This window comes from Macrobrachium rosenbergii, chromosome 1 (genome assembly GCF_040412425.1).
Source record: "Macrobrachium rosenbergii isolate ZJJX-2024 chromosome 1, ASM4041242v1, whole genome shotgun sequence".
NCBI classification, from domain to species: domain Eukaryota; kingdom Metazoa; phylum Arthropoda; class Malacostraca; order Decapoda; family Palaemonidae; genus Macrobrachium; species Macrobrachium rosenbergii.
Genome location: NC_089741.1, coordinates 56,419,422 through 56,431,756, shown reverse-complemented (window position 1 = coordinate 56,431,756; position 12,335 = coordinate 56,419,422).

The following is a 12,335-nucleotide window of genomic DNA, read 5'->3' as shown; positions in this document are numbered from 1 at the left end:
TCAAGACTGTATCCATATTGTAGCTCTGTATGTTTTGTATTGTAATTTGTACTCGTTCACTGCATATTATTGTTTATTGTTTCGACCTCAGGTCACAGTCAATTCCATTGTCTCTCGCGGGCCGGCGTCAGTCGGCCGCTATATAAACTGCCTGGATCTGTAATAAAGTAGCAGTAACTTTTACCTGCTCGTTTCTTTGACACCTTACAAACTCATACCTGCATCTATTAGCCAAGTGTCTACTGTCATTACATGGGTAACACTTCATTTCACTGACATTTTTACCACTAGGCCTACTGACAATATAGTTTTGTACATTCGTGGAATTATTACGTGCATTTGCAGCTTCAGAAACATTAATATTTCGTTGCACTGACCTCGTCCGATTTACTGCGAACCGTACACCATTGCCACTCGTACACAAGTTTGTGGTGACTGTGGTGTTGACACTGACCGAAGTTACCGAACGACTGCCACAGTCCACTGGCATACATGGATGCGTTCTTTTCGTTCACTTGAGCCTCCCCAGCTATCTGCAAAGCCTTGGCAAATGATAAGGCTAAGCCATCACTTTCTTCAAGCAGTTTATTTGCAGTGCATTTTGAATGGACACCAGCAATCAATTGATCTACAAGCATTTGATCCAAAACTTTACCGAATTCACAAAAACGAGATGCATGTTTCAATCGAACTGAAAATGACTGTAGAGATTTGTCATCTTTCCTTGGTACCTGACGAAACTTGGTACGTTCTACCCATGGATTTCACAATAATGTTTACGCAGTAAAGCTGTAACTTCATCCAAGGTTTTACTTACTGGCGTAGCTGGCGATACTAAATCCCTCAGTACTTGATACTGTTTTGGCTGCAGACCACAAATCAAAAAATGAACTTTCTTGTCATCTGGTACAGACTTCACGGTGAAATAGAACTGAAGCCGTTCCAAGTAGCTTAGCAGTCCACTCTTCCTCATCTTCCTTAAAAGTTGGTATAGACAGTGCAGATGCAATCTTTGCGCAGATACGTGCGTTAAACTCGTCGCCACGAAATTTATTGTAGTATATCAGGGGCAATCCCACCCAGCAAGCGTAAAGCAAAAGCAGGGATAAATGCAAACCTACGTTGCAACTTGAGTTCCTTTAATTCGACTTCCTGTTAATTACAAGGCGTCCTGGTAGGCTGGTAGGTGACGCTAAAGTGGTGCGGCGCGATTGATTAATCTGGCCCAACCTCCAGCACAATAAGTTTTTCTGGCGTTTAATGTTGTGCACTTACAAGGTCGTTCATAACACTACCTGATGAATGCATTGGAAATCTTGGGGGGCGGGTTGTTTGGAAATATTCTTCCTTCATCATTGAAATTACTGACAAGAGAGCTCAGATACAATAAATAGTTTTAATGGTTATGTCCGAGAACAAAAGCCTAACTTACTTTACTTCTAATCATCTGTGCTGAATCCAATCTTGCTTAAGTACCTATATAGCCCGTCTAGTCAATTTTTTTTTATAGGATGCAGTATCTTACACTAAGACTTTAGTCCCGGGACCTACCAAGTAGGGTACATCCTTACCTAACCTAACGTACACAGCTATGCTCTATCGCACTCGAGATGAAAAAAACACTCAAAATATCACCTTCAATTTCAAACATTTTATTCATGCCTTATTGAGAGTCACATCCTGACTCGTCATTTTGGGTAGGAGAAGGCTCAGTGCCACTTTTTTATTCGCTGCAATGTAGCATGAAGAAAATTACTTTTTCAGAGCAAAGGATAACTCATTTGCACACAGGCTAAGCTAAGGCTTGATTACGAGGGCACTTGATCATTTACTATTGCTGATGCAGAGCGAGTTATTTGATAAAAATCCAATTTATAATAAAAAAAATCAAATTTTGCCAGTTTATTTTGGCTGTTTTTGGTACACCCAATACGGGTTGAGCAAAATTATTGGAACACTCATCATCGTGGCATGCTTGAAGTCGAATTGCAACAAAATACGACTTTCTCTCATAAAACAGATAATCCGTAATACATTGCAAAACACAAAACGTTCTTAATCTTAATTATGGAGCATCTGCGAGAAAATAGTTATTGAATGAAGTTTACCACAAAATTCTTCGAACGTTACAAATACGGTAACGACATTGAAATAGTCTTTGTGCTTCGTGAAACGTCTGTTTAGATCAGCCTCGTAGAGTGCTTTTTCTGTTATATTTTTGAAGTTCATCTAATGTTAGGTCCGGGGGTGACGTGAACTGAATTATTCAACATGTAAAGCTCTTACCACCTTAAATTGTACAAGTATAGACACTCATAATCTGGTAATGCCAATTTATTTTGATATATATTTTTACTGTTCTGTGTGATTCAACCTTCTGGATATGCGCTTGTGTAAATAAAATATCAATTTGCAGAAAATAGAAGGTAACTGGTCTATGGTTACTGCTCAACTGTAATTGGTCTATGATTACTGCACAACTATAATTGCCCTGAAATTCCCAAGATATAATTCTGGAGACAGTAGAATGTAATTATTTTAATTCACACTGGATTTTGTACCAGATTTATATTGGAAAAGCAAAGCTAAGCTTTTAGAATATGACAAATCTGGAAGGAAAGTGGGCATTAAGCTAAAAACCCATCCCACTGCAAGATTTACTTATGATGTAATAGTAACAACATGGTCCTTATATATGCACACTTGCCTCTTAGTCATTATGACCATTTTAAATATATTCATAAAGTTTTCATGTTGTTTCATTCAGCGAATTTTAGTAATTTTATTTATTTCCTCGTTTTATTTAGATGGTCTAGACAGTAAATTTTTTAACATTTAAGTCCATGTTGTCTTAACATTTAAGTATATATTGTCTTCCTCCTACCAGATTATTGGGTGTTAAAGTATCATACAGTACTATACAGTATTGTCGGAACTCGTTTTGCTGGTTGGCTACTTTTATGTACAGTACAGTATATTGAAAGTGAACGCGCACGGGTAAAAAAATGTGTTGGCACTTTAAGCCATTAAATAGAGCTAGTGACTATATTAGTGTAAGAGCAGTTTATCACATTTGCTTTGTGGTTTACCCTTGCAGTGTTTCTACATGAAAACACTCACTGTATACAAGCAGCCTATGCATAACGGCTTGACATATGGCAGTAGCTTTCCATGAACTGTACACCTTTTTCTGGTTGTTGTCTTTCTCGGGCAGGTGTCGTATAGGCATAGGACACTAGTTGTAAGTAACTGTTATCCAAAGATTTGCCGGTAAAGTTTAACTTACAAATCATGGTATTATTTTATAAGTTGCCAATACACGCTATGAAATTGTAACCTACATTTATGAAAGGAGCTCTTCATTTTCATTATTTTGAACCCCATAAACACTATGCGCAAATGATAAAAAAATTAATAAAATTACGACTTACAAGGTCAGATAATACGGCCCCCTCCCCCCTTATGGCTAGGGCCTAATATGGCAAAAATTGTAACTAGTAAACACCCCTAGGTTACAATAGGTTTGTATTTTTAGGTTCTTTTAGTGCCCTATCATTTCCTAGCCATTTTTGCATGAAAAACCCAAAATGGTTTTTTATTCGCAACTTATAAAATTTTACCAAAATCCAAATGGCATTTTGGACTTGAAAAGGTAATTTCACCAAGTTTTAATGTGCGCTTTGAACGTTTCTGACACGTTTCGGTAGCATAGCCTATGACTTAACCAACCATACCTAACCTAACCATACCTAGGGCATCAGGTCCTTACCTTAGTGCATAATAATATTTTGAAAACATTCCATAAGCTTACCTTAATCCTGATGAGGACTGTCAGTGGGATTAAGGTCCTTATATTTCACTCAATTTGTGTTTACCTCCACCCCGAAAACCCTGCCTTCCCAGTTTGGCCCCTCAAATTGTAGGACACATTGATGTCCACTATCCCTAAAAGTACACATTTGGTAACGGAACGAATGTCTAAAACATTCATAGCGCAGATATTATCAAGCCTAAAATACAATAATGATTTGAAGTAAAATAGCTTAGTGCAGATTTATTTTTGTAGTGAACTGAATTGCATCGCATCCCCTATTGTGAAGTAACAAATATGAATTTCATATGGCTTAAAACTGTTTGAGGAGCAGATGTAGAGTATGGAGATGGATAGATGTGAGAAATCCTAACCTCTCCTAGGATCCTGTGTCCTGACCTAACCAGACTTTACCTTCCTAACCTAACCTTCAGCACTAAGTCCTGACCTGGCTGGAGGGGCATTTGCCCTCTCTGGCCCCCCCACAGTAACACTGAATAGCCCTGTCACCTTATTCTGCACAATACCGCTGTTTGTTTTTTAAATTGTATACATGCATATATATATATATATATATATATATATATATATATATATATATATATATATATATATATATATATATATATATATATATATATACAGCTAATAATTACATAATATATATAATATACTTATATATATATATATATATATATATATATATATATATATATATATATATATATATATATATATATATATATATATATATATATATATATATATATGGATGTCTTTTACTGTAAATACTACAGTATAATATGAAGATAAGAAGGCCCATAAAACACTATTTGAACGTTGCAACCATATATTTCGGGCACTAGTTTCTGTGCCCCTGTTCACTGGAAAAATATGGACAGATGAAATGTTACAAGGGTATATATACAAAGCATAGCCTATATAGGTGTGGCATTAAGTCTCCGATGGTATGCAGGTGACCGTTTCCTAAGAAGGAGGAGAGTAAACGGTTCCCTAGTGGTGTTCGGCCCATTAACTCCCATTTGGCGTCGATTCTGGTGGTCTTGTTCCCTGGAACACCTTCTTCACTAGCGGTCTGACGATTAAAGCGTCGATGTCGTCCGATTTCCAATGTCCTCCTGACAAGTTCATATTGTTGGTTTGATTGATGATAGCAGATTCCAGCATCTTTCTTTTGTGCGGACAGCTACTTTTGAAAACCAGCTCCGCCTCCAGTTTATGGTATGTCCTGTATTTCTGATATGTAGGAAAATCCCCGAACTCTCCGAGCGTAACATACTGATCTTTTGTGCTCTGTTATTCTTTGCAGAGTGACTGCCTGCCCTCTCCCACGTAAATGTCATTACAATTGCTACACGGTATCTTGTAACTCCGGCTTCTTCCCCTTTGTTATTTAAGTATATCGTTAATGAGCGAACTCCTGATGGATTTGGGATACTGTAATGGAAAATGAAGGGATTATTAGACCCTAAGTTGTTCGGGTGGCTTTTTGGATGTTTCATCATTAGAAACTTTATTTTATTGTTGAAATCTATTTGTCTGTTGTGAGTGGGACCTCTATAGTATATTTTATTCAGCACATTAATAGCCCTCTCGATAATGTGTGGTGGATAGAGCAGTTGCGTTAGGTGTTGGCGGATCGTGTTGAATTCTTTATTTTGTCATTCAGCATATCTTGCAAGAGAGAGAGATTTTTATATAAGTATCTTACCAAATAATTATGTAGCTATGGTTTCTACTTTAGGTGGCAGCTCAGAATTCAGAATTCATCGTAGCGTTCTTTTGTTTTGGGTGTAGGTACACTGCCCCGCCCATTTTCAAGGAATAATTAGGTACAATGTAGCTAAAGAGTTCAATTCGTTTCTGCCGGCTAATGACTTAACACTGGTTATTAGCAGCTCTTGATTCGTTTTCACCAGATGGTCAGAGATCATCTTTTGGTGAAGTACTCTTTGCTTTTGATAGCAGCTATTTAGCTTAGCTAGAATTCCGATACTCTATATTTTTCAATTGTGATTTTCCTGATTGGACTTTAGACCAATTATATCTTACACTAGTTTGTCTAGCATTAGGCATTGTAGCAAAGGCTGCAAAACTAGACTCACTTCAGCAAAATATGACTCATACTATATGTATTTCTTGCAGGGAGCAAGTTTTCTCTCCTGATCTTAATCGTGAAGAATGTAATTACTGGGATAAGGGGAAGTGGAAGACTTTACAGATCCACTTAGATAAATTACAGTGTGATCGACTGAGGAAAGCTACAGCTAGGGCTGAAGCTAAGGCTTCTGCTAGTGCAGTTCATTCTCCAGGAATTGATATAACACCTGTGACAGCTTTTTCTCCCATTTCCAGTCCTCCAGCTTTTCCTGTTACTCCATTACCCAGCTCTCATTCTGCTGAACCCAATGCCATTGCCAGCTTAGAAGCACAAGTAGATCAGAAATTTAATTTGCTTGTTAATACATACTGTTTCCTAGATTGGGAATTCTGTGAAGGTCCTGATGGGCAAATTTAATAGTGTTGGTGTAGTGACGAGTGCAGTTTCAGTGGAGGAGGTGGCTGTTCATCCCACTGATGCTCTTAGACCAAGGTCCCTGCTAAACTCCCTTGCTCACCTGGGAAGAAGCAAATTGGCAGTCCAAGGGAGGTTGGTGGGCTTTCCCCACGAGCAGTTGTCGCCTCATCCGAGCCTGTTGTCTGCAATCCCAGGCTGCGAGGACTGCCATTGGAAAGGCGGTTGTATGGATGTACATGCCCAGTCATCTAGTGATTCAGACTCTCTTGGAACCAACAAGCACAGTGGTCAGTTTATGAAAGTTTCTAGGCCATTGAAAAGGCTGGGCGCTTTATTGGAAATTGATTCGCCCCCATCTCGTAAGTGAACTTTAGAGAGGGAACATAGCCCTCTCCCTTCATGCAGTTTTTGGGAGTCGCCGGTGAAAAATTCTCGCTCCAATTCAGTGTCTAACATGTGTTCCGAACCCAAAAGGGTGTATCCCAGTCCCGTTCATCGCCGCAAAGTGTCCGAGCGCCCAAAGTCTGATAGTGTTGTGTATGAGCACACTAGAAGATCGTTCAGTGTCCGAGCTTTCATCTCTTGAGTGCCCCATGTCCAAGCGCCCATCGTATGAGCGCACTATGTCCAAGCACCCTTCGCATGAGCGTTCAGTGTCCACATTTCCAGTTCGTGGGCGCCCAGTGTCCGATCGTTCTGAATTAGAGGATCCTTTATGATCGTTCAGCGTTTGGACGCCAAATCGCCGAGCACCCATCATTGGGCACCCAGTGTCCGGTAAGAGTGTAGCGGTTTCGAAAGGTTTGGTGTCTGCTCCGACAGCGAGTGAGCACCCAGTTTCTGACCGTCCAGTGTCCGTGGGCGCTTCCTTTGAAGTTCATCCGCCTTCCAGCAAGTACGCAGTCCTGCAAGGAGAGCTTCCAGTACCTGATTCTTCAGGTGAGTTTTCTTCAGTTGTCCAAGACCCTTCTTTAGCGCCGCTTCAACTCCGACTAGACGAAGTTCTGAGCCTTCTTCATAAACCAGCTTCGATAGTTCAAGAACCACGGACCCACCGGGATCACCCGTTTCCTTCGCTGAGGAAACAGTAGAAGAGGAACAAGCTACTTTGAACTGCTCAGCACTGCTCAGGTATTTCCTTATCTGCTACCCTTCGCTTTTCTCTCCAGCCGTCCCTTCATCACCGGGGCCAGCCTTCTTGATGTGACAACCTCCAGGTACTGCCAGGCTACCTCGTATGGTTGTCTTCATCATGATAACTCGTTATCAGAAAAGAAAGATGTCGGGAAAGTGGTTTTCTGTACGCCGTCCTCTTGCTTGGTATAGCAGAAGTATCTGTCGTATGCAACTGGAGAAGTGCTGTCCTTGGGAGTTTCTGCCTCCTCTCAAGGGGACTTTTCCTGTATCATAGATGCTCCACATCGCTCTGCTTTCTCCTTGGCCAGAGTTCTCTTTACTGCATCGGTGTTGGACCATCTTATTAAAGACATCTTTAATGTTTTCGAGATCTTCAGTTTTTTGAATTGGACTGTTGGGGCTGTCGCTAAGAAAATTGAAGACTGTACAATTCTTCAAGAAAACTTCATGTCAGACTGGCTAGGGGTTCTGGCTTGTGCTGATAAGGCTGTAAGAGACAGCACAAGAGTTGGTGACCATCTTCACCATAGGAGTCCTTAAGAAATGAGATTTGTGGTGCTCGTTTACAGCGAAGGGAGTCGCCTCTTCTCAGTATACTTCTCTTCTTTTGGCCCCCTAGACAAGAACAGTTCATTCCCGCAGGACACCCTGAAACGTGTATCAGTAGAGCTCCAGAAGAAATCGACACAGACCTTTCGCCAATCTGCCAAAGGATCAGGGTTCCCGCATGAGCTACTGCAACTACTACACTGCTAGATGTCTTCACTTGCAAATAACAGCCCTTTCAAGGCAATAGAGGTCGATTCCAGTCCCGACCTAGATCCAACCTCCGAATCCTCCATTCGCTTTCAAGAAACCTGTCAACAAGCCAGCACCTCAAAATTGAGTTGTCTGTCCTCCGTGTTCCAGTGGGAGCAAGACTTTTTCATTTCTGGACCTAGTGGAAGAACAGGAATGTGGAGCCATGGGTGCTGAAGGTCTTGAAAGAGGGCTATGCAATCCCTTGCAGGGAGAAACCTCTCTTAGTAACCTCTCCCATCACCTTAATGGCCTACTCAGTAGGCTCGGAGAGGTTTTCGGCCCTATCTTGCCAGTTCTACTAGAGAAGAAAGCTGTGGAAGTAGTCGAGGATGTAGACACGGAGGGGTTCTGCAACCGCCTCTTCGTGGTTCCCAAGTCATTGGGAGGACGGAGACCTGTACTGGACGTCAGTGCCCTGAACCTCTTCATTCAAACAATGAAGTTCAAAATGGAGATAAGCCAGTAGGTATTGTCAGCCACCCACCAGGGGGACTGGATGGTCACGATCGACATGTAAGATGTGTACTGTACTTCCACGTTCCAGTTCACCCGGATTCCAGGAAGTATCTGAAATTCGTACTCCAGGACAGAGTCTTCCAGTTTCAGGCACTGTGCTTCGGCCTCTCCGCAGCTCCTCAAGCTTTTACTTGAGTACTCACTCTCCTAGGAAAATGGTTACACTTATGGGGATAAACATCTCTCTCTCCCTCAACGACTGGCTCCTATGCTCCCCTTCGCGATCTCAGTGCATGGAGGACCTTCAGAAAACACTTTGACTTGCTCAAGATCTGGGACTTTTAATAAATTTCAAGAAGTCTCAACTAGTCCTGACTCAGACTAGTCTATATTTAGGGATAATGATAGACGAGTTTTCAGGCTTTTTCGTCTGAACAAAGGATCATAAATTGTCTTGGAAAAGTCCAAGACTTCATAGCTCCCCCCTCCTGCTCAGCCAACACATGGATAAGTCTCCTTGGAACTCTCTCTTCCATAGAGAAGTTTGTTCCATTGGGCAGGCTCACACAAGGGTACTGCAATTTCACCTCAAGGCCGGTTGGCAAAGGAAGTCATTCCTGGATTCATCTGTCTTCAACATCACTCCCGAGATCAGAGAGGACCTTCAGTGGTGGCTGGTGAAGGACAGATTTGTAACAGGAAAATCTCTGGCTCCAATGAACCCGACCTAACATTATACTAAGACGCTTCGGATCTGGGTTGGGGAGCTCTTCTCAACGGTATGGAGGTTTCAGGAACATGGTCTCCAACCGGAAGAAACCTCCACATCAGTGTAAAAGAATTAAAGGCCATTTGTCTTCCACTTCAGCATTTTGCAACGCAGACTTTCAACAAGACAGTGGTGGTCCATTCAGACAGCATGACTGCCCTGACTTGCATCAAGAACCAAGGAGGGACTCATTCTTTTTCGCTCTACGAAGCAGCCAAGGATTTTCTTCTGTGGGCACTAAGCAACGAGACCCAAGTGGTGATCCGCTCCATTCAGGGGAGAAAGAACATCCTGGCAGACAAATTGAGTCGTGGCAAACAGGTTTTACCAGCGGAGTGGACACTCAATCCACAGGTGTGCACCGACCTGTGGAAGCTGTAGGGAAAGCCATCAATAGACGTGTTTGCGACGTCGAGGAACCATTGTCTTCCTCTGTATTGTTCCCCAGCTTCGGACCTGCAGGCATGGGCAATGGATGCCATGTTGCAGGACTGGTTGGATCTCGACCTTTACGCCTTCCTTCCCTTCAGCGTGGTGAGGAACGTACTGAAAAAGTTCAACACAAACAGGAACATGTCGATGACCCTAGTTGCCCCTTTTGGCCGTGCAAGGAGTGGTTCCCAGATATCCTAAGTCTACTGACAGACTTCCCAAAGCTACTTCCTCAGAGGAGAAATCTCAAACAGCTGCACCTTCACTGATTCCATCTGGGGTTATCCACTCTTGCTCTGACAGGCTTCAGACTGTCAGGGGCTTGTCAGAGCGAAAGGATTTTCAAGGAAGGCTGCAGAGGCTATCGCTAAGAGTAGGCGACGATCTTTTGCTGCAGTCTACCAAGCCAAGTAGACAGTTTTTCGGAAGTGGCATCGGGAGCGAAATGTCTCCACTTCTCAGACATCTGTAGCCCAGATCGCAGATTTTGTTACATCTTAGAACCTCAAAAGGACTTGCAACATCTACCATCAAGGGTTACAGAATAATGTTGAGTTCCATATTCAAACATAGAGGAGTGGCCCTGTCTTCAAATCAAGACATCAGCGATTTAATAAAGTTTTTTAGTACTAGTTAGCAAGCAAAACCTTCAAAAGTCACTTGGAACTTGGAAATTGTCCTTAAATGGGTGTCAGGACCGCTGTTGAACCTTTGGAGTCATCCTCACTTAGGAATCTAACAAAGAAGACCTTATTCTTGATGGCATTAACTACAGCTAGGAGAGCCAGTGAGCTACATGCCATCAATAAAAGAGTAGGCTTTTCTCAAGGCAACATTGTACACTCAAAGATTTTGGGTTTCTTGGCCACGAGGACCCGACTAACCCATGGCCTCGTTCCTTCTCAATGAAGAGCCTGTCTGAGGTACTCGGTCCATGCGATCAAGAGAAAGGCCTCTGTTCTGTAAGAGCCTTAAGAGTATACTTAGTGTAAGGAAGGTATTGAGTGACATACTGGCCGGACGTTGTCTGGTTTATTGGTGGTTCCTTACCGAATGAATGTACAGAATCTTCGAAGTTGTTATTTGCTGGCACGAGCCGCAATGTAGTTTCTACACACAGACAAGGCAAAATATAGATTATGTTTCAGACATCTGTGCTTGTCAACAGACAAACAGATGGCGATTGTGAGAGACATAATAAATGTACAGTGCTAAAACATATATCAATGGAAAGGCCAGGAAATTCCACATATGGACATTTGCATGAGATTTGAGACAGATTAATGAATACAATGCAGTAGCATAATATATGTGAAATGGCGAGACGTTTAGCGTCTTCACAAACAGAAACATACATACAGTTTGACACAGAAGATTCAGTGGAACATTATGAGTACATGATCGGAATGCTTGCATGGCAATGCAAGTAGTGGTATTGTACATGAATCGAGATAACAATGGTTAGAGAGAAGTAGACAGGAATATTGTATGGTAGAAGTTGCATTCCTTCGAGTGATCGCCGTTGACGCAGGGGAGAGAGAGAGCGGGATGCTTTGTCTTGTTTTTTCTGATGGCTGACTCACACGCACATGTCCCTATAGGACCGCCATGCAGTCCCTTACACTAGAAAGAACCAAAAGTCTTAGAGGTTCCTTCTCAAATCTTGGGTGTTCCATGAAAGACCCCAGCCGCCCGTTGTCCAAGAATGCATTAACATTCTTTTTAAGATCTGTGATTTCGGAAGCACATTCGGCGGTTCAGGATGATTTACATATTGGAGGTACAAGCCAGTGTTTGCCATGTTCTACCCACAGGATATTGAAATGGTACATGAAAAATGCAGTACTTTAGGTCCATTCTTCACAGCTGGCATGGCATTTGGGGATGAAGGATAGGAGGAACGCCTTCTTTTTTCCTCTCTCCGCTCTCCTTGAATAAGGATAGCTGCACTTCTTGGGAAGTTTGGTGAGCACTGAGTTTTGAGTGTCACCAATCCATGTTTTTGTGGCTTTGATTAAATTTTGTGGTGGTGTAGGTTATTTTTTTATCTGGTCTTTGTTTTCTGTTGTACTACGCCCTGGGCAAGGGCATATACACATATTATTTATGTGTCCTTTTTGGACTGTAAGCTTTGGCAACCCACGATAACCTCCTACGTTGCAAAGCACCCACTCAAGTAGAGGCGATTCTTGGCCCTACTGCCACACCGCTACAGGTCGAGAGCAGCTTCAACCAGAGGCAGTACCTGTCTACCATTGCTCCCTCACCAGGTAAGGTTACAACAAGCATTTCAAAATGCTAGCTAACTTTCTATCCCAAATTCTTCTCCATATCAGTTTTTTTTTGGGGTAGTACATGTCCATTCATCCCACCTCCAATCAATGTGGGAT